The sequence below is a fragment of the Siniperca chuatsi genome, linkage group LG24, assembly GCF_020085105.1.
Source record: "Siniperca chuatsi isolate FFG_IHB_CAS linkage group LG24, ASM2008510v1, whole genome shotgun sequence".
Taxonomy (NCBI): Eukaryota; Metazoa; Chordata; class Actinopteri; order Centrarchiformes; family Sinipercidae; genus Siniperca; species Siniperca chuatsi.
The window spans coordinates 11,444,188-11,464,027 of record NC_058065.1 but is presented as its reverse complement, the minus strand read 5'-3'; positions in this window follow the sequence as shown (position 1 = coordinate 11,464,027).

Below are 19,840 nucleotides of genomic sequence, written 5' to 3'. Positions count from 1 at the left end.
AATGTGATTTAACCATATTCTCCAACAGAGGCAGTGACAGATGAAAAATAAGCCCCTTCTGACAAACTGCGGCAACGTCTCACTGCCTGATTGCTAACAATATTGAGAAAAACAATTGTGTGAGTGGCAGCCCCACAAGACAGCAGCCTTCACAAGAAAATAAATTGAAATTTGAAAATAATATGTCTATTTCGCATCGCTAGTGGGAGCAGATTCATTTGTTGCTTTGACAATCTGTTATTTGGAAACAAAAATATGACTTCATTTCACTGCTTGGTAATCACTGTAATCACAAATGTCAGTGTGTGTGTGTGTGTGTGTGCACGCCTGCATGTGATACAGTATGTGACAAGGCAAGGAACTGGGAGGGAGGGAGAGAGAGAGAGAACTGTGGGTTGAGGTCTCTTTCTCACCCCATAGTGTGCCCTATAACCATGTCGGAACAAAATGAACAGATTGATAATGACTTGTAAGGGAATCCCAAGTAGCCCTTCCCACCATGCCAACAGATTCTCCTCAGCTGGAGCAGGTAGCTCTCAGCCTGTGGGAAAATCTTAGAGGCAACTATTAATGCAACGAGATGGTATTCAGGGGAACAGCAAAGAAATGGGCAACAAATAGAAGCCTTACTAAAATGGCTTTTAACATCAAAACAACTCAAGATATGCTTGGGCTAACATGTCGGGACTTCAGCCTGCTTTTCACTGGCACTCCCCAACTGTTGGAACTGACAACCATTTTCTACTCATGTTTAATCGGTTTAGAGCCGTTCATGCGTGTAATGCACATTTATCATGAATGAACAATGCCGGCCCACCCACTGAACACAGTGGCTCGTCGCCTCACATGCCAAAACATCCATTTATGTTAACCACAAAAAAGTCTACATTTTTTTTTTTTTATTTTGACTTTTTTTGACAGGCTCATATTTTCCCTGCACCATCATTGTACAAATTTGATAATGCTGCTCAACACTCACATAGAGCCAAAGAGTGGTGAGAGTTTCTGCTGTGGAGAGGTATTTGCTTTTACTATTCTCTTGTGCTGTATGTGAGGTCACGCCCTTGTTGTTGGCCCTTAAAATTCAGTACGTCTTGCCGTCATCATGACAATTTCTGGCAGATTTGTTTATGAATGTAGTTAGTTTGATTTTACTGTAATTTGGGGGGTGGAGTAATACATTGGAGTTTGAACACAATATGAGGTAAGAACTAGGGTTGAATACTGAAATTGAGATCCTGGTATTTCCCTGGAATTCTCGCCAAAATCTGATCCTGTTTCCTGGGATAAATACCTGCAGTATACCGGGATTTTATACCGGGGATGTGCTTGTGTGTCTGTATGCCCAGTGTGTTCGTGTAATCAGCACAACTAAGAGTCTACAGCCATGCTAGCGGCCCTGTGAGGCTGTAATTAGGTACAGCAGTGCTTTGAGCTAAATGCTAACATCACAGTGACAATGCTGACCTGCTGATTTGTAGGTAATATCTACCAGATTCCCCATCTTTGTTGGAGAAAAAAAGGCAGGGAACTACCAGTCAGTTTATCCACTAGGGACCTTGAATATCTGTAGCACATCTCATAGCAATCCATATAAAACAGAATAACAGAGGCATTTGAATTCCATTATTGTTGATTTCACCAAAGATTAAATGTACAGGCAGTTTGCGCTTGGAGTGAATTTAGACCATGCTTACAGCATTCAGTAAATACATATGTAATAACTTCCCAAACAGAATATAATACTTTTTAATACTTTTAAGGCATTTTATTAGTAAATGTGAATTTAAGACAATTTAATACTTACTCAGTCACGACCAAAGCGGTGAATGACACACTGTTATCATGGCTAAACATTCTGTTTGTACTGAAACAAAGACACTTTATTCAAACTTCATTAACACTTACAAGCAGCTGTTGTAGATATAGTATGACCTTAAATTCCACATCTCTGATTAAGTGAATGAAAAATGCAAAATCTGTAAACATAAATTATACACTTCAACAAGTGGCATAGTCAAACATGCTTTATCCCAATTCAGGGCGGTGAGGCCGAGTGCAGAGCACCATTCAACAGAAGATTACCCTAATGTTACAACTACATGTCAAAGAACAAGTTCCCATTCCTCAAACCACCATAACAACTTCCCTATCACTGCAACATTGATAAATCTGCTCTATGGAGCACAATGGACATAAAGCTTGTGAGAGGATACGCTGTATATCAGAGGTTCAAGTGATTCCACCTCAAACTTGGGATAACACCATTTGAATAATTGTCCTTCTATGACTATTTATATGCACTTCTATATTTCAAATCAAGCTTCCCTTTCCCGGGAAGTAATATTGTTGAAATCATTGGAAAACCTTCAACTGTAGTAAGAATAAGCAGTGAAATATTATTGCTAACAGGTTTTGCATGATTGATGAGCTGATAGAAAATGGAAGGATCATCTTATGTAACATTTTCCAAACAGCATGCTCCAATCTTGTCAGACAGAACTAAAGGAGAAATCAAAGTTATGTTGGTGTAAATACGGTACAAATGGAGAGGAGGGGAACTGGTGGGAAGGACGTGTTAGCGTTCATGTACAAGCTACAGCACACATCCCTTCCCTGCTGATAGATTCCCATGAAAATAATGGATTGATATGCTCGAATAAACAAAGTCTAAATATTTATTTTTCTATGTCTATCACGGCAATGAACGTATGCAGGTTTCACCATCTCTGCTGTTAACAGTCTGTAGAATTCTAAAAATCCTAATGCTAATAACACATGCAGTTGCTGCAGGATGGGTTGTAACGGCTGAATCATTTATCTTTCTTTAGAGCTAAAATTCAAGTATAACCATTGCCGCAGGATCAAGGGCAAAGTTATGTACTGAGCATTTCTGCGACGTCATGCTATTCTTGTTCATGGCCAAATAAGTGAAGCAAAGTCTGAAGCTGCAGGGCGAAGCCCAGGGTTGTCAATCATTCATGAGCACACAGCTCTCTCCTTACCACGATGTTAACTACTTAGGAATTGTATCTGAGCTCATATATCGTATTGTTGTTTTCATGTGTGCACTGATGGAAAGTTTATATCCAGAGTTAAGACCAGAGACTATTTTTGCCAATATGCAGACTTATCCTAATCCCAGTTTATTCTATTATACTTTTCACAGTTTCGAATTAAAAGAAAACACACAAGTCTTTTGACCCCACAGGAAGGTAATATTTTCAATCTATTGATCAAAGAACTCATCTATAGACTAGATGTGATCTTTGTTGTGATATTTCCTGGATTTGTCAGTATCTTTCTCATATTACCAGGGTCATTAAATCTTCTGCTTTTGGCTGCTGTGCTCCAGCCTGGAGCTGTAATAGCCTCCTGGTGTCAAGCTGTGAGTGGCTCACCTTTGAACAGCTCTGTATGGGGTGGCTAAAGCCCTTTCATGTCAGTAATCATAGGATGCATAATCCTAAAATGGCCTTGGAATGCCTGCAGCATGATGATACAAAATGATCGAAAGCAGCTGTGGACAAAATGGTTGATATTAAATAAATAAGACATTTTAAATGAATAACTTTAAAGTATGAGTAACAACCCACTTCTTATTTCGTATTTACAGTACTTAGAATGACATGTTGTTGTTTCGGGTTTTTTTATGTATAAATGTCAAATTTTATGATTGTATTTATCTGTAAGCTTCATCTAAGACCAACATTAGTCTGTGGCTTGTATAAGACTGAAAAGATAGGTAACTACATTTCCATTTATTCATTTACAGTCCTTGGCTCTAAGGTGAGCTCAGGTCAACTTGCCACAGCTTTGTATTTTCACTCCATTATGGGTCAATTTCTGTACTCTTATACTCCCAATTTCTAATTCCTAAAATAAAAACAACCTTGCAAACACTACAGTGTTGAACAATAGAAGACACCGCTTGAACAAATTTCTTTTGAATTGTCGTCATTGTTGAGGTTTGGACTCTTTGTTGAAATCTTCCAATGCAGCTCAGCCCACCAATATTTTTCCTCACCTCCTCTGAAATAGAGCTTGGAGAGAAACATAACACAGCCCACTGATATTTCACTTCAGTAAGACAGAAGGTTAGGGTTGTAAAGTTCGGAGAACCTATAAAAGAGCTTCTTCTTTTATTTTTCTTTTACAGCAAAGAAAATTAGTCCATCAGTTTATTTTATTAGTATTTCAGACAGTATGGAGATAAGACTGTTAAAGAGAAAGTGGGTCTCCAGTTAGACTCATCCCAGTGACGGTGCACACCAGTTGAGGATATTTACATACTATTGTGTTTTTTTATGTTTTTAATTTGTTATAGACATGTGTTATATTCAAACCAGCTATATGTTGTCTGATTCCAATATAACCTATAATGTCTGCATATTGCATTAATTTTAATACAATTTTCTGTAGGAAATGTGTCAGTAAAACCACCACAGATAAGACATATGACTTACATACGGTACGCTTACAGAGAGCTAGCAAAATTTATGTTTGACCATTTACTGTTAATATACAGAACTGCTCTCTTTTAGCAACTTTGCCATCCCTGATTGACCTTAATAAAACATTTCCACATGATCTTGACTTTTCTTTTGACCTATAATTAATCCGCCGTCACAGTCAGCAGCATTTTTTCCCCTCACCACACAAATCTTTTCATGAATGAAAAAGTCTCATTTATTACCACAGGTACTTAATCTCCGGACTCATTGGAAACATCTGGTTGATAAATGGCTTGTATGAAATTAAACAGCAAATGAACACAGAGGGTATCATGGATGATCGCTTACCACTCCTGAGGTATCCAGGGTAATGAACACATAAATTACACAATATTTAGGCCAAATGAATGCAGCTGCTATTAACATGAGATTGGAAAATTTGGTGTGGTGTTATGTTAGGGCGATATGGCTCACCACAGGTCCTAACCGAGGAGGTAATGAGTACCAATTTCACAGTAACCCTCCGACACACATGCATTGTGTAAGAAGACATTTTTTGAAGTGTTGGAAGAAGAAATTATGTAATTTATATATAAGTTACGTAAGAAAATCACTCAATACGCTCATGATCCACATATGAAAATAAAAACTATGATAGATGTCCTGGCTGCCCTCATGCTGTTGCTTCGTATATATATTTAACTAAGTACATTTAAATAATCTATATGATTATTTTTTGTGAAACATTACACAGCCTCATCAGGGTTTCAAAGGGCTCTTCGCATGAGCTGTAAATCCTCCCTTTAGGAATCAAGCCTTTCAATATATGTTCCCTAACATGACAGCCACTGTCAGAAACATATTAGAAGGTGATTGGGGAATAGAAAGCCTGTGGTTGGGATTCATTACACACATACAAACACCAGTGATAGCATGAAGCGCCTAATATATAATGTGATTTTTCTAGCCAGTGGGCCCTCTCGCTTGTTTACCCCTGGAGCATAAAGAAAGAAGAAAGGAGGAAAGGAAAAGGAGAAAAAACAGAGCTGACTAGAAGTTTGCTAGAGACCTTTGCCATGGTTTTATATCTTCTGGCATTTGCAATTAGCACCAGGCTGCTGACTGACACAGAGAAACAGATGCTGTCCATCCGTTTGTCACCAACTCTTATTTCTCTCTTTGTTGAGGGGAGATTGTGCCCTTGCGAACTGTGTGTGTGCGCGCGTGTGTGTGTGTGTATACTTCTGAGAATGGAGCTGCCCTGTAATGAGGAGATGACTACTTTGTCTTCAAACGCTCATTGTTAATTATACCCCCGTTTATTGTGTGCACACACACGTTTTTGTGTGTGTGTGTGTGTGTGTGTGGTGCATGAAAAGAGAGGGACAGAAAAAGAGGGAGGGATAATGGAAGAAAGGGGAATAAGGGATCAAACAGCAACCTTAAAGCTATCCAGCAGAGTATGACACATACATGACTGGGTCACAGTTCACAGGATGAATGAATATTTACAGGCCGTCCCTGAAAGAAACTGAAGTATACACACATAGATACACCCAGAAAATGATATGTATATGTTCAATTTCCTTTTTTTAAAGCTGTATTATGCAAGCTTTTTCAAACATCCTACATAACACAACAGAGCTGCAACAAAGAGATGTATGTGGTGTCGTCAGAGATAATTGTTAAATCAGTGTAAAAATCCTGGCCTTAATTGGATCTATTCTTCCAGTATGCAATGCCATTGTTGGATAGCAAAACAATGTGTGTGCAGATGTATGAATGATTTATGGTCAACACTTTACATATTAAATCAGCTGTTTTGTGGTCAGCAGCTGGGTATCAAACCTGAGTCATTAATCAGTGCTTAGGGATATTTGTTGTATAATACCAAATCTAGATCACATTACTCTCATTCGTTGTGGTGCTCCTACAGAACCAACGCTGACCCTTTAAACCCAGGAAACATGCAGACATGTCATGCATGTTACTGAAATCAGTGCAACTTACTCTTTCCATTCATATGACAGTGTTATTGCTGATGTCCATCAAGGATAAGCATCCATCAATTAGCTTAAAAAAATTCAAAGAAAAAAGATTATCCTTACAACTTGCCTCAAAATCATGTTTAGACATTTTCATAGGTGATTGCTGTCTGTACATCTGTGGTTACAGTGTAAACAGTAACTGCTAACAGCTGAATTAATAGACAAGTATTCTAGGTTTTCCTTAGTCATTGCTTATAAGCGTATTCATTGCTTTTAAGCAATATTTTCTTTTTAGGTATTTGGTCATAAACCACTGACCCCATTGCAACAACATTGTCAACATGGCTCTTATATCCCTGTAACACAGACACTCTCATCTATACATTTACATGCATGCAGGGCACATATATTGACATTGATGAACCGCAAATCACTGGTATCTCTGAATATCATCACTTATCCTGAAAATAACAATATATAGCATACTGGGCTGAGACAAAAAAAAAAGCAATACCTTTTTAATTCCTGATTTCATAAAATAAAGAATGATACAGTTAACTTGTGGGTTGGTTTACTTCAGTGGCATTTGTTAGTGTGAGTTAAATTACTTGCGTTAAAAAAGGACATCCAGTATATTTATTCAAAAAGATGTTTCTGATTGTAATTACATCTCCTAGCATAAATCATCTGTGGGGCCCAAGGGGGACTCCTGTATAGGCTGATTTGTTAGGGGCCTCCTGTAAAACAGAAGAGCTGTTTCATTCATGATGGAGTTTTGGCATTTAGATAAAAAAGCAAGGACAGTACAAGTGGCAATCTCAGTGTCAAAAGAGGAAAATATGGGAGTTGTTTTATCTTGAGGTTGTTAGGAAACATTACTGCTCTTCACTGAACACTTATTATGTTTTAGTCTCTACACAGGGCTTAATCTGAGTATTATTTTAGTGTTAAATCTAACTACTCCACTCTAGCCCATCATGAGATCACTTTTCATAATTTTGCAGGGCAAGAGAAAGCAGGATGTATTTCTTTTTTATATGATTTCATACGGGCAGCATTTATGACCATTTATGAACCTACTTTTCCCCATAAGTCTCAAGCAGGGCTCATATTGTTAGGTTCAGTATCAGGCCCAGGGAGCACTTCCACAGCCTCTGCACAGTAGTGAAAGATTAACAAAGTGTAAATCAAAGTACTTTTACACATGAGGCATGATGGGTGAGATCAATCACTGCTGGACATTGTGGACAAGCCTATTACAGCAAGTGCCACATGGTGTAAATCTTTCTCAGACAGAGGTGGTGGTGAGCTTTGGGATCAGAATTCACAAGTGAATTATTACTAAATTATATTTCTGCACTGGCACAGAAGAAGTGATTCGAATATATTTAAATATTCAAATCATTGTATTTCTTTAATTAAAAGTTTTATACAAGGAAACATAAGACAGGAACGTGTACTCAATATCTCGCATGTATGCACAGTCTGTTCCCTTCCTTAACACAAAACCAAATCATTTACATAAAGTTTTGAACTGACCTGGTATTGCGATTGAGTAAATTTCCCTTTCTCCTTTGCCTGCTATTCAGAGAGACTTATTAGGGTTTATTACGGCTCTATAGGGTACTTTCCACCACTGCCTATTTGACAGAGCCATCACTTTAGATCCATTACTCTCTGTCTGCTCCTTCTACCAATAATGCCAGTGCAACCATTGAGCGGGATCTTAATGGAAAATAATATGCTTGTTGGCAGCTCAGTGTAGCAATACTGCAGTGACCCGTAACATGTCATAATGAAATGGAAGGAGGAAGAGATGGGAGAAGGAATAAAAGCACCTGCTCTTTCAGAAATTCCTTTCACACGGTGGGTTAAGGAGAAAAGAAGACTGTTCGTTTTGCTATTTGGAGAAGCCATAGCTTTTTTAGACCAAAAAAATAAAATGTTTTGTCAGTAAATGCCTGAATTTGTGAATTATTATGTGATTATGTAAATATTCCAGGATTGTTGGATGAAAAAATACTAGGAATAAATGTGATCCCACTAGAGGATCCAGTATGTAAAAGGATACTGACAGTACTCGAAATAGAAACAAATTGAACTCCTACTCCCGTCAGAAAGCTAGAAGCAAAAGAACTATATTTATAACTTTCTGACTCTGTGGCCACTGTGACGGTTTTGATTGTCCAGATTCTAGCTGTGGGACAAAGTTGTTCACCAATATTGACTGGACTCTCCAAGAGCACCTTACAATGGTGCATATGAATTCTATTTCAGTATGTAGTATATCCTTAGAGACTACAAGCACTTTGGGAAATCAGTATCTACGTTCCACCTATGCTCGTTCATATTTGCAGTGCCAGCAAAACACTGAATGGTGTGTAAGGGAAAATAGAGAAGTAGAAGAGGGTGCTAAAGCTGAGCAGCCCTGTCTTGGATGATGACTGCAGCAAGTTGGTAAGGCATGACAAATAATGTTGAAGGGCTAGCTGGTTCAGTAGTGCACTTCAGACAGTGCCAAAATCTGTTGTGTCCAAACGTATGCCTGAGCTGTTTGTACAGCCTGTCTGTCAAAACAGTAAGTGTGAGTTTTACATTAAAGCTTTTTCATATCAGTGATGCATTAGTAATATACATACTGTACATACTAATGTTGATTTGTCAAACTGAGCCTTGTTTCACCCTGAGTAGTGAATGTTCTTTCAGTTAATTTGCAAGTATAAATATCAGTAATTTTATCATGAAATACCTGTATTTAAACTATAGTATAGCATAGTATTTTGAAAAAGCTACTTGGATAGCTATGAGCTAATGGCTAACTAGCTAAAGTGGGCGACTGTCTGCACCAGAAAAACATAGAACTCTTGTGGCTTTGAGAACGACTCTTGGATGGTGCATGGTGTTGCTATTGTGCCGCAAAACCACTTGGGGCAAAGGATGAGATGGCGGGTTGGGTCAACAATTGTCTTTGACTTTGACACAGAACATCAGTGTTCACATTCTGCCTGCTACCAAAAGTCAATGTGGGTTTCTTTTAAAGAGGAACTCGATGGATTTTACACATCCAAGTTCGATTACCGTCTTGGGAAGCACTACTGCATATGTGAAAAAAGTTGTATAAAGCCTTTTGTGGCTCAAGAGGGAGCAGCACACAGTCTGATACATTGCCTCAATAGATGTCACTAGAGTCAGTGTCGGTTGGGGCTGAGGACTACAAGTTTGAAAATGAAAGAAATCTGGGGGTGTGGAGTTAGAAAGAAGTGAGTTTACCAGACCTCTGTGGACCGCTCCTCGTCTCTGCTTGAGGCTAGCAGCTAAATGCTGCATTAGCCGCTACTAGCATAACACACCTAAATCGACCAAACAGAAGAAGAATGTGTGGAATAAAAAAGAGGATATCTCTGCTGCGTAGATTTTAATTCCTTTATTTAACTGTCCATCATGAGTCTGACAATGTTATGGGAATAGATGGCTAAATCAGTGGAGTACTCTTTTAACCATGACCATCATCTTTCCCTAACTTGAATCAAGTACATTTCATTGCTTAAACCTAAACTAAACCTTATCCATAGAGGTGGCAGATCAGAAAGCATCCACATAATTGTTTTTTGTCATGTGTAACAGTGTAGGAAGGCACAGAGACAGGATATCATGCCAGATCACAAAACAATAATTTGAGTCATTTTGAAAGGCAAAGATAAACAACCTATTGTGTTGTTTAAGTTGGAGGTCTTGTTGTAAACTAGATAACTTAGTATAATATGTTACTTAGTAACATGAACTCTGCCAAGATATATTTTCCCTCCTGTTTTAACTTTTGCCTTTAGCAGTTAACATCAGTGTGACACAACTTATCCAGAAAAACTTGTTTTGCCAGTTGGGAGCTAGTTGAGTAAAGTATTTTTCTTTGAGAGCAGCAAACTGCATTGTGTTGATTTGGTCTTTAGATTTACGCTTCACAAATACAAATAAACCAGACATTGTAAAGAGCAATTTCAAGAACTTAGTGTATTTGATAATTGACCGGCCCAAATTCAAAGTAATCAAGAAGAAATACTTAGGCTGTCTGTTTTTTTTTATAATCCTTTAAATGAAATACTGCTGTCTATTCGCTCCAACCATTCATCTGCTTAAGAGGGCAGTGCTTTCGAATGTCAAGACCACAGAGACCTGCAGTTTTACAGGGATGTACGTCCAAGGTTGACTAGGGTTTTCACCAGCCCAATCAATCAAAGGGTTGAAAACTCCAGTGTGAATAAAGCACTGCTTGATGTAGACATGCTCTACAACTTCAACCTGCCCATTAAAAAGCCATGAGCATGAATATATTTCATGTGAATCCTACTTAGTGTAGTTTTTCCTGCCATCAAAAATCTGCACTCTGCAGTTGTTTTTGGACTGGTTCAAACCAAGTTCAACCACAACCTAAATGTTGGCTTTACTTTATCACTTTGGTGGCACTTAAATCTTAAAAAACAACAACAACAACAACAAAAAAGCCAAGCCCTGCAGTACAGCACAATTTAATGCTAATGATAAACATGGGTTTTGCTTGAAATTTAAGCAAGCTATTTCATGAGCAGAAAATAACCTTTTTCCCCTCTTGGCACAGCTAATAAAAGTAACCCACACCAGTGTGATCTCTCTCCGTCGATCTCATTCTAGGACCAGAGGAGGAGGAGGATTCATGCATAACATCTATGACTAAAAACATCCGATTACAGCTGATTCAGCTCTTCCTCTTCAGAGTCCACAGAGGTTTACATCCTCACAAGTTAATCACATTAGGTCTCCAAATAAGCATGTTTGTGTTAGGCCTTACAAACATGCGGAACAAAATACCAGAAGCATATTGGGTAGGCTTGATTCCACTTTCTTGCAGTCATTCCTCTAGACCCTGATGTACAGGCTTTGCTTGACATAAATAATATTCACTGCTAAATCTTCTAGTATGTACTTAATGTAATGTCCATCCTTAAATAAGATTATACTACAGTTTGTTATTCTCAAGCTCTTACACAGTTCAATCAATATGCAAACTGAAACAACAATAACTCCCTCCAGAGCTGTAATGGGTTACAAATATAAAACACATAAATGGTTCTCCAAATGGGGTCCAGTTACCTTGAGATACTACCTTAACACTCAAGGTGCTGCATGGCACAGAATATGTTCCTCTATGACTGCAGGATCATGAATTTGTCATTATAATCAATACTTCTAGGAGCTACAACAACTTAAGGAAGCATGAATTACTGCAACTTGCCCACATGCTTACTTAATTACAAACATCCCACTCAGAACAAATGGTAAGCCTAAACACTTCAACTGCGATTTTATATTATTAGTCACTTACAGTCTTGTTATTAAATGTTAAATGTTGGCATGAATTACAAATCATTTCCAAGCAATGCAGTAATGGAGGTGTTTAAATGCTTAAATGAAGTATGCATCCTTGTTTGTAAAATGAAATGCAGGACTGATTAGACATGTTGTACTTAAATTGTTTAGCACGCAGCCATTAAAGAATACCTATTGTCAAAATCTGTAATGCAAGAACAATTTCACATAATGATCATGGTGATTGTTTCTATTCTTAATGATGCACAGATATAAAATAGATATGATGCACATTGCTGCATTTGCGCTTGTGTGTAGTGAGAGGAATAAAAGAAAATGAAAAGGCATAGAGATATTTTCAGTTTGTGGTGGGAATAGGGGGGTTGGGGTGGGGGGCTTCTATGTGCTTTCCTTGTGTAGTGCAGTATATACATTAATTTCAACTTTTAGAAGATAAAAACATAGCACAATTTAGACATTGCAATGCAACAGCATTTGATTGAAGGAAATATGATGGGGGCAATGAAAACAATGAGAGAAAGAGAAAATTAAAAATTAAATGCTCAAATGCAGCACCCCAGACATGCACTGTTGAAGTTGCTCAATATCATGCTACAGTCAGGATGTTTTCCTGACATCTCATGCAAAGAGCTCATTTCCCCCATTCATAAGAGTGGGGACAAATCAGACCCTAGTAACTACCATGGCATCTGTGTCAGCAGTTGTCTAGGTAAACTATTCTATAGTATTCTAAATAAATAATCAAATTCACCCAGAGAGGAGGTGTTCGTCAGGGCTGCAATTTATGCCCGACTTTATTTAATATGTATATAAATGAACTTACTGTACAGTTGGATCAGTGTGCTGCTTCTGGCCTCTCCCTCCTAGATAGAGAAGTGAAGTCTCAGTTTTACGCTGTTGACCTTGTTCTACTGTCTCCTAATGAACAAGGACTTATACCTACCTTGGTATAACCATAACAGCGTCAGGGAGTTTCAACATGGCAGTGAAGGCACTAAAAGAAAAAGCTTGAAGAGCTCTACAGTTAAGAGAAAATTTCAAAATTCCAATTATTAGCTTAAAATATTTGATAGTGTCCTCCAGCCCATTGCGCTGTATGGTAGTGAAGTATGGGGTCCACGCAGTCATCATAGCTATACCCATTGGGACAAACATCCAACAGAATTGTTACATGCAGAATTCTGCAGATACATTTTTCATGGACACAGAAAAACAACAACAAATGCATGCAGAGCAGAATTAGGCAGATACCCACTGATAATTACCATTCAAAAGAGAGCACTCAAATTTTTAATCACCTTATATCCAGCCCCCTAGACACCCTCCATTCCAAAGCCCTCCAAACCCAAGAGCTGAGCCCAGAAAAAAAGAGTCCCCTATGTCAGTTGGTGCTGAGACTAACTGCCCCCTCTCAGACACACTCTGACCAGTCCCACAACAGCTCTGCTTTCCAAACACCAATCAGAGTAAACCAAATTATAATGCAACATAAAGAAACCTATTTGGAACACTGGAAAGAAGAAACTAAAAGCCAAAGTAGATCAGAATGTTATCTGGCCCAAAAAAGAGATGATGAATTGGCAGAATATCTCTCTACTGTCAGAGGTAGAAAGCAGAGACAGATCCTAACCAAGTACAGGCTCAGCAATTGAAAAAGGCAGACACCAAAAATCCTGGCAATCAAAAGAAAACAGAATATACGGTCACTGTTGAGACAGAGATGCACTTCCTCCTTCAGGACAAAGGCTTCCTTAAAAATAGATAGACATTAATATTATCTTTTCTACGTACACTATACCAAAATAGATGAAGATGGTCCAAGAATAGAGCCTTGGAGGATTCCACTGAGTAAAAGCTCTTGTTTCTTACAAACCAAATTTCTCCCTTAGAAGTAGAAATAATCTAAACCAATTAAAAACTCGGAGACAGGCCAGTCTGCTTATGCAGTCCATCAAGCAGAATTTCATCTTCAGCTGTATTAATTGCAGCAGTCAGGACTAGCAGCATGAAAACAGAAAGCTTCTTGGAATTGGTTTTGATTCTCAAATCATTGGCCACCTTCACAAGTGCCGTCTGTGTAGTAGTGGGCCCACGGCCCAGACTGAAGCTTTCGAAAGATGTGGTGCATTTCCAGATAACCTAGCTGCTTGAAGATCACTTTTTCAAGCATTTTCCCAAGGAAATGTTGAGTTCAAAATAGACAATTACCATGCGTTGAATGATCGGGGACGCTTTCCTATTTACAGGCTTTGCCTTTAGTGCTGGGAGGAGCTGTTTTTTTTGCCAGGAAGAGTGGATTGTATATAGAATGTTATCTGATGGGCAGCTGTAATTTGTTTATTTATTTATTTTTTGAAATAGTGAAGAGGAAGGGGTCCAGAGGATTGAAGTCTTGACATGAAATGCAATCTCTTTAAGTAAAAGGGTTGTATTTTCACACAATTAGAGATGGGTACATGCCTGTGTACTTTGTGATATGTGTCCAAAAATCCTCTGAGAATTTTATACCATAACTCCCTGGTTAATAATGCATTTTACCACCAACTCCAAAGATACCTGACCAATCAGGAATCGCCACCCCTAGATCATTACAATTACAATCTTCCACAGTGATAAACATAGTGTCAAACACTCATGTTAAAGTTATAAGTCCATATACTGTACATTTATATATGATTTGGTGAAGATGGGAAAATGACATTATTCAGGATGAGGTAAATGTGTTGAATTTCTAGTTTGTAGCTGATTACTGCTGTAACAGCCTTTGTATTTGGTGTTAATCAGAATTTCTAAATCTGCCATTCATTCATTGGCAATAGGTTACAGTCTTATTTCTCATCTTTCTGGGTTCAGGAGAGAGTTTTTAATGTTTACAAACAATTGTTAGGCTGTCCTTGGCGATAAGAATAACATCTGAGGAGTATTAAATTGAATTGTATTTCCTTTTGAAATAACTTTATGGAAAACACTGTCACCAAAGCTCTGAATAGACCCTGTGAGGTATTGCAGAGCCTATGCGGCAATTATTCAAATGGATACAAGCCATATTATCCTTGGGATGTTGGCAAAGAAGAGAAAACACATAAAAATAAGAAAGTTTAATAGTGCAGCGAAGATCCAAGACTCTCTTCATCTTCAAGAATATATTAAATGTGAAACCAGCTAACTAAAATCATGAACTCTTCAAAGCTCATGAAGAATTACAGTATTCCAAGCTAAATAAACTCTGGTGAAGTTTATGTATATAAAACCAGTTCTGTCCAGGATTGGAAGCTGCAGGATACATGCTCGATTGAATAGTAGTCACACTCCTGGGAAGCCAGATGTGTTATTGCACAAGCGTGTTAATAAGCAGCTATATAATCAATTACTAGACAAGCGTGTGCCTGCTATTTTTACTCACAAATGGAAAAAAGGGAGTGTTTCACAGTGGGTAGCCTGCATTACCGTGTGTCAGCCTTATTTCTACCACTTAAATCAATGTTCAAGCTGGCAATAAGTGTGCAGAAACTGCAATGCAAAGCAATGGCTGGAACTGAAAAGATCAATTTACCAATAGAACAACAATTTAAAACATGTTTTATTATTATTATTATTATTGTTATTGTTATTGTTATTGTTATTGTTATTTATTATTGTTATTGTTGTTGTTATTATTTTGGCATTTTCTAAAATGTAGGCAACCTGGCTAATGCTTCCATATCTATAGAGACCTATAGAGAGAAAGAGAGGCAACTGAGATTTGAAAACCTACAAATTCCTAACCGGTATATGACTGTGCAAACATCCACTCAGATCTGTGTTCCTTAATGACATTAAGTGTTACAGGCAGTTTTCTATACCAGGAAGTGTCTGACTCACTTTATTTGAATGCTGATGAGACAGCAATGGGGGCGTCCAAGTGGCATGCTGATCTGGATAGAAAGAGACTTATTCATATGCAGGCCTGATAGCGACTTTAGTCAAACAAAGTACATCTTTCCCTTCTCCCTGCAGTCTTTTAATGACTTGGGGATTTGTAGATAGAAACAAACAGAGAATAAGGCTCCATGATGGACCTGTAATTGTATTTTCATTACTGAAAACTGTGTATGTTTACACTGATCTTATCTGGGCTTATTAAAAATTCACAATCAATATTACCGAGCATTAAGAGAAAACGTGGAACACATATGAGATTGAATATGAATGCAATTTATTTACCTCATAGTAAAGATAATGACATTTCTCCACTTTAGACATCAAAAACATCCAATATATCCACCCAGATAAACATAATATTTGACCTATGTAAAATCAAAATAACTGCTAATTTGCACCTGTGTAGTCACTTTACATCATGTATAACGTGATTTGAAATATCATCTCTTCTTGTTTGACATGTTTTCAGCCAGTCAGAGCTATTTGGGAAAGAAATTCTATCATACATAACTCTCAACTAGACTACTCAATTTCCAACCATGGCTGGTGTGGAGTAGTAACATAAGGAAAGACAAGCATCTATAATGTATTAGTAGTAGCAGTATAATTTTATCGATCCCACCCCGGGAAGGTCCTTTATTACTAAAATGCCACATGGGATTCAATATACAGAACAAAACACAATCAGGACTCTGTCCATGTAGGCATTATAGAAAAATCAGTGTGTATGGGAAATGAGTACCAACTCTCATCTGCACTAGACAAGAACAGATTTTTCAGTTTCCACGACAAGTGACATGCAGTAAATAATGATCCAATGCCTACCTGTGCTACTGGGGAGTGATGTTTGCTCTGTGCTATGAATAAATGCCATATTTGCTGACATTTTGAGAAAAGTAAACCTTTTGCAGAATAAATCCTGAGTCACAGAATTAGGAGCACATTAATAAAAGTCAAGTACTGTGAGGAAACCATAACTTATACACACAGAACCCACAAAATGCAAATAAACTGCAAATTGTATTGTGTGAGATAATGTAATGTAAGCCTAAGCCTCAAACATATGTTTAATCAGGCGTGGATTTGATTAATTGTGCACTAATGTAACACACCCTTTTTTATAATTCATAGCATAAATTTGCCTTGTAAATAGATTCACTTTAGCTGTGGAGTATCATCCTGGAAAATTTGCATTGTTAATATCCACGCTTCAGCAAAGTGTCATAATTATTATGCGTGAGTATGCTGTTTGCTGTCTGATTACTGGACATTTATAACTTGTGTGTACTTCCGCAGACTACAACAGGTCAATGTATGTGCCATCAAAAGATAAATGATGTTCCCCATGTGGACATCCAGCTACCGAGAATGAGTAACCAAGCAGATAACATTATTCTGTACACTTACCCTCTTTAAATCAGTCAATTAACTCAAAGGCACACATACCTGTCTGCTTAATTGTGTCCCCAGTGCTTAATTATCTGCATACATTTTAGGGAGATGAAGCCTGAATCTGCCAGATGTGAAAAAAACAGAAAATACTGCTACAGCTTGTTAGTACTTGGATATTGATGTACAATGAAAGGCGAGATGCTCAATATAGAACTATTTTGAGGTAAAAATGGCCACAGAGATCGAACTTCTGTGTTTTGACAAGCCTTTTAAAAAGAAAATGTACAAAAGAAGGAAGGAGATGTTGGCCGAGAGCTTGCATAACTTTTTTTTGGCATAATAGCTGATGCTCTTATTCACAACAAATTAAAAATACACAAGTATGCTGAAATAATTATTTCCTAACCTGCCAACAATAACAAGCCAAATGTAGGCTATGCCAGATCATAGTCGTTGTGAACAGACAGTAAACGTGTGTCTTGTGTGCATATGCTGCCTAATGATTATATACAGCATAATATTCAAGTGCAAGATAAGAAAGGAGAGCTGGGAACGTTGGAGAAGATGCTTATTCTTTGTCAAACAGGTACAAAATGTTTCAGACTAATAATTCAGTCAGTCTATGGAAGACAGTTCTGCTGTCACAACTATGTTTGAAGTAGTTTAAAGGGTCAGTTCACCTAATTTACAAAATAAAATACAAAATCTCACTACCAGTCATACCAGTTGTTTTATTTCTCTAGGTTTTGAGATCTCTGATATTTCTGCTTTCACCCCAATACAATGGAGGTGAACTGAATTTTGTTTGTGGTGCTCAAAGCAAAGATTAAGCCTGAAAGTTCATTTTTGACCATGGCAGTAGTAGTTTCACAAAAAAATGCCTTTTTTAGCTTCCAATTTTGGGTTTTATTTCAAACCGCCATTTGTTTCCGACGCCAAAGGCCATCCTTGAATAAAGATGATGGTTGTATTTTTGTAATTTGGGTTAATGAGTCTTTAATCAACATATAGGGGCTTTTACTCCATTATGATGGTTCATTTCAAAATGTGAGAATAAGGCCAACATTTCTGAATTATGTGTCTCAGTTCTCCTACACAGTAAATGCAGTGCAGTTTGGACAGAAAATGCAATCCAAGGCGACTGCAGGGAGCAACTCTCACAGGGTTTATAATGACATAATGAAGAGATGAATGTTGACATCTGATAGCTGGCTACTCATGTTTGCAAAGCAAAATGAACAGAGAGTACACTGCATAAAACCAATGCTCATGTTTAACTATTTCTCCAGGGCTTGGAGATTCTATGAAAATGAGAGAAGGTAAATTACGGACAAACCACAGACAAGTCCATCAGGCTTAACTAAATTTACAGCTGAATGTAATGGATTACTGCCAACAGCAAATTTTACCTCAAGTGGCTATACCAATACAGCGATTCTTAAGACGAGAAGTATAAATACATAAATGTATCATTATGGGGTTTTAAAAATGTAATAATTCATTGTTTGTCCTCATGAGACAAATTTACATAAGGTTTCTATATATTCTATAGCCTCAGACTAGAACTAAACCTGTTGGGAAGTAGAAATGTCCATGTTCCCTCCAGGTCCAGTATATTTGCATTGTAGCTAGTCCTGGTGCTGAGCCAGAAATGGTCAAGTGTTTTCATTAAAGCCTTAATAGATGCATTCTCCACCCCAAACTAAACTTTTCACCTTGCCCCAGTATCATCTGGCAGGAGATCAAAAGAAATGAGCAGAGTTAATGAGAGCTTGTGGGTGCTGTTACATTGGGTCCAGGGAACAACATGTTAATCAATGCAGAGATCAAAATTTCACTGAATATGGGAAAAGTAACTGACTGAAAACTGTTTACTGTCTTACTATACACCAACCACATGTTTCTTTCTTTCTGTTGTCAACTGGAGCAGACCTTGTGTCAGCTGACAAACATGCACAGTATAAAATGATACCTGACTCACAGTCCTCTGCTATTGACTAAACCTTGTCCCCATTCATTCCAACAGCAAATCAATAGTGGGCAAAAGCAAGCAAATACAGCAAGGATCCGGCTGCATCAATTTGCCACGACATATTGCCAGAGTAGGTGGAAATTCTTGTATCTCAAATTCAACACCTCCTCTTGGAACTTTTATACAAGTTTTACCCATGCTAGGTGCATCCTAATGACTTTGTTGATCACCTGACTTTTCATCTAGCGCCACCAGCAGGTGGACATTTTTGGTAACATATTTGAAGGTGGCTTGATAAGACTGGCATGACACCGTCATAACCATGACATGACACCTGTCATGAACATGAAGGAGTGTTTATGAAGGTTTATGACTGTTGTCATTAAGTGTCATTTGGTCAGTTATGTCACTTTTAATGCAAAGTTGACATTGTCTGAGATGTCTTTTTATGACAACTTGACATTAACCAAGAAAACATAACCTGTCAAACATGCCATAGCAGGCCTAATTATCAAACTTATAGAAACAATTTAGCTTTGTGTTAACATTATATTATACCGTCATATGTGCTTGGTTTTGACGACTGACATGAGACCATTATAACTGTGTCATGAATAATTCCCTTGACCTCAAGTAAAGTCCGACTTTACTTGAGGTCAAGGGAATTATTATTGTGAATTGTTGTTGTTATTATTATTATTATTATTATTATTATTATTATTATTATTATTGTGAAATGCCTCAACAGCTAC